Source organism: Lathyrus oleraceus, chromosome 3 (genome assembly GCF_024323335.1).
Source record: "Lathyrus oleraceus cultivar Zhongwan6 chromosome 3, CAAS_Psat_ZW6_1.0, whole genome shotgun sequence".
In the NCBI taxonomy this organism is placed as follows: Eukaryota; Viridiplantae; Streptophyta; class Magnoliopsida; order Fabales; family Fabaceae; genus Lathyrus; species Lathyrus oleraceus.
In genome coordinates, this window is record NC_066581.1 from 39,311,242 (window position 1) to 39,315,541 (window position 4,300).

At 38.8% G+C, this 4,300-nt stretch overlaps 1 non-coding gene across 1 annotated transcript; it reads right to left on the reverse strand.

The window, feature by feature from the left end:
• Positions 1-1,233: 1,233 nt before the first annotated feature.
• On the reverse strand, positions 1,234-1,340 carry LOC127133629 (small nucleolar RNA R71). Its single transcript, XR_007807582.1, has one exon. It is a non-coding gene; the product is annotated as a small nucleolar RNA R71 (small nucleolar RNA).
• Positions 1,341-4,300: the final 2,960 nt, after the last annotated feature.

Below are 4,300 nucleotides of genomic sequence, written 5' to 3' on the forward strand. Positions count from 1 at the left end.
ACTTAAGTTTTCCCGCACTTAATTTCCGTTGGGTAAGATCGAAAGTAGTCTGACGTCTGTTTAAACTTAGTTGTTTTTAACCATTTCAAATACAGCGAAAGCGCTTTGTTTAGTTCATTAGGAGTTTTTAACTTAAAAAGAAAAGTGATTTTAAAACTATTTTCGGACGCGTTTATAAGTTTAGAGTCTGGTTCGTGAGAACCTCTTTTGGTTAAGAAATCCAGGTCAAAATAATTTTCAACTTAGTCAAGATACTATATTTCTTAAAAATAGGTTTACTACTCTAACGCAATGTGCACCTTTTTAAAAGTGACAATAAGAGGGTTTGATTAGGGAGTACAACTCGGTTCTGAATACGCGAAAGCGACAGTTTCCATTAAATTGGTTCTTTTCAAAGTAGGAAACACTGCCCATAAGTAATTCTATTAGCAAGTACTTGGATTATCAATTGATTATGTGAATTGCGTTCGAACCTGTCTTTATTAATTAAATTTAATTTAATACTTTATTTTTCATTGTGCACTCTTAAAAACCTTGTTTCGATTACCTTAGATAAACACTGTAACACTAGATAACGATAGATTGACATTTGGTCTCTGTGGATTCGACAATCTTTTATATTACTCTGATGCGTTCGTATACTTGCGAAAAACACGCATCATGTTTTTGGCGCCGTTGCTGGGGACCAATTTCATCAAATTTCGTACCAAGTTTTTATATCGTTTAGACTTAGGTTGTTACCTGCCGGTCAATGCGAAGGACTCATAGCACTGGAAGCTTAGTAGATCCTCTGGCGGAAACTGAACTTATGCTCGCGCACGTTTATTTTTCCACAGAATTAGGAGAGATATGGCCAAAGATCAAAATCAAAGACCTCTTAAGGATTTCGCGCAGCCATCCAACGAAGAACCAAGTTCTAGTATAGTAAACCCAACCATCCCAGCTAATAATTTCGAACTTAAACCCTCTCTGTTGCAACTAGTGCAACAGAGACAATTCGCAGGTCTTGCTACTTAGAACCCAAACCAACATTTAAAAATCTTTCTCCAATTAGCAGACACTTTTAAAACCAATGGAGCTTCTCCTGGGGCAATCCGTTTAAGATTATTCCCTTTCTCCCTCAAAGATAAAACTCTATCATGGTTAGATTCCCTTCCACCCAATTCCATAACAACTTGGGAAAACCTTAGAAAAGTATTCCTTGCTAGATACTTTCCCCCAAGTAAGATCGTCGTTCTTCGAAACCAAATAACCATATTTACCCAGAATTAAGGAGAATCGTTGTTCGAAGCATGGGAGAGATATAAAGAGTTGTTAAGAGCATGCCCACGTCATGGTTTAGAAAATTGGTTAATCATTCAGACCTTCTATAATGGACTTAACTATAATACTAAGATGACCATCGACGCTGCCGCAGGTGGCGCACTGATGAACAAATCTTATCCTGAAGCTAGTGCCCTCATTGAAGATATGGCTCAAAACCATCAATCATGGGGAGTTGAACGAGCGACAGTTGAGAAGAAGGAAGCCCAAAGAGGAATACATGAGTTAAGCTCTATAGTCATGATGCAAGCTAAAATGGACGCGTTAGCCCTCAAGGTTGAGCATATGTGTATAAACCAGAATATTACAGCTGCAGTTTCGTCGGATTGTGAGATACGTGGAACCAAAGGACACCAATCTGCAGAATGCAGTCTCTTAAACGAAACCAACTCTGAGCAAGTGAACTACGCCCAAGGGAACCCATATTTTAATACCTACAACCCTGGATGGAGGAATCACCCAAACTTCTACTATAAGAACAATAACCCTATCCAAAATACTGCACCTCCGAGACAACCAGGTTACCAAGCCCCAAGACCAAATCAACCTATGCAACCTGTGCCACCAAAGTCGAGCCTTGAGAAAATTGTGGAAAATTTTATCACTACTCAAACCCAACAAAACAAAGAGTTCATGAACCAGAACATTCACGTTAACGAACTGATTACCCAGTTAGGAACCAAGGTTGACCAAATAGTTACTCACAATAAGATGCTTGTAATCTAGATCTCTCAGGAAGCCTTAAACCAAGCCCCCCAGACTACACCTGGAGGACAGTTCCCTGGACAACCTCAACAGAATCCGAGAGGACAAGGCAATGCCGTTACCCTACGAAGTGGGGCCGCTTGTGATGAGCCAGTTAACCCAAGATTGAGTGAACCCAAAACTTCTAAGGAATATACTGAACCCACGGACGAAGTGAAGGAACCGGAGGAATCTGAAAAACAGGAAGGTCAAGAAAAAGGAGAAGAACCTAAAGACAAAACTTATGTGCCACCCCCGCCATACAAATCACCGATACCATATCCGCAAAGACTCAAACAGACCTAGATCAATAACCAGTATCAGAAATTCATTAAGGTTATAGAAAAACTTCACGTAGAAATCCCTTTCAAGAAGCCATCACCCAAATACCTTCTTATGCAAAGTTTCTCAAAGACATCCTTACCGACAAACGTAGACTCAACGATCCGAAGCCCTTGGAATGCAATTCTATTTCCGAGAATAAGTTAGCCAACAAAGATAAAGATCCTGGAAATTTCTCCATTCCTTGTATTTTGGGAAGTCATGTCATCGAAAAAGCTTTTCTAAACTTAGGAGCTAGTGTGAGCTTAATGCCTTTAGAAGTTTGTGAGAGGTTAAACTTAGGAGAATTACAACCTACTAAGATGTCACTTCAATTAGCCGATAGATCTGTTAAGTATCCGATAGGCATATTAGAAGATGTCCCTGTTAGGATAGGTCAGTTATTTATCCTTACTGGTTTTGATGTCAATAAAGAGGATAATGATATACCAATCCTTCTAGGTAGACCATTCTTATCAACTACAGGATCCATAATAGATGTCAAGAGAGGAAAGTTGACATTTGAGGTAGGTGACGAGAAGATAGAATTTATACTTTCAAAATTTCTTACGGCACCTGTGATGGGAGACGCATGTGTATGCCATAGATATCATTGATGAATGCGTTAGGGAAATAGAACAAGAAGAAATCATTAAAAAAATTAAGTTGCCATCAACTCTCATACTGGAAGATGATAACTTTAGGAAGCCCTACATCGATGATAACCTTTACGAATGTTTATCCTTTACCCCAGATCCTATGCCATGCCCTAAGAAACCAACCTTAGAACTTAAGGAACTACCTAAGAACCTGAGATATGAGTTCATCGATGAAGATATGAACCGTCCAGTTATAGTCAATGCTACCTTGAGCCAAGAGGAAACATACCAACTCTTAGATGTTTTACGAAGATATCCCTCAGCCTTAGGATATAATATCTCTGATCTGAAAGGTATAAGCCCATCCGTATGCATGCATCGGATTTTACTCGAAGAAGATTCAAAGCCCTCCAGAGAACATCAGAGAAGAATAAACCCTATAATGAGTGATGTTGTTAAAAGAGAAGTTCTTAAGTTACTTGAGGCAGGTATAATCTATCAGATCTCGGATAGTAAGTGGGTGAGCCATGTGCATGTAATACCTAAAAAGGGAGGCATCACAGTAGTGCAAAATGATAAAGGCGAACATGTAGCAAAACGGATAGAAGGAGTGTAGATGTTTGATTGGCTGCATTGTATGGTAAAACACTAGCTGGATTCTAATGTCCTGACTGATGTCATGACATACTGTGGAGATGTTTGTTTGACTGCATTGTATGTTAGAATACCTAGCTGTACTCTGATGTCTTGGCTGATGTCATGACATTCTGAGTAGTGTACTGCAGGATTAGCTAATACAGGATTCATTGAATTTCAAACTGGATGTTATGACATTCATCCCTGTCAGCAGATACTGAGGAATAGAACAGGTGGTGTTCTACTATAACTCAGTATTTATTCTCAGTTTGCTTATCAAGGAAATAACAGACCTGGCATAAGGCCTACTGTCTGAATGTCAAATTGGATGTTATGACATTCATCATTGACAGCATATACTGAACAATAAGCAGATTGGTTTTCTGCTACATTTCAGTATGCAACTCAGTCTGCTTATCAAGAGGATAACAGACCTGATGTAAGGCTCTATGTGTGAATGTCAAATTGGATGTTTTGACATTTATTAATGTACGCTGATACTGAAGTATGGACAGATTGGTTCTGTACAGTACATCAAATTGTACAGTCTGTTTTCAGGAAAAACAGACTTAGCATATGGTTAATGATTTGGAAGTCAAACTGAATGTTGTGACATTCATTCCTGACAGCATATGCTATATTGTAGGTTGTTTAGTTTTTCTGTTTCAGCATTTTTC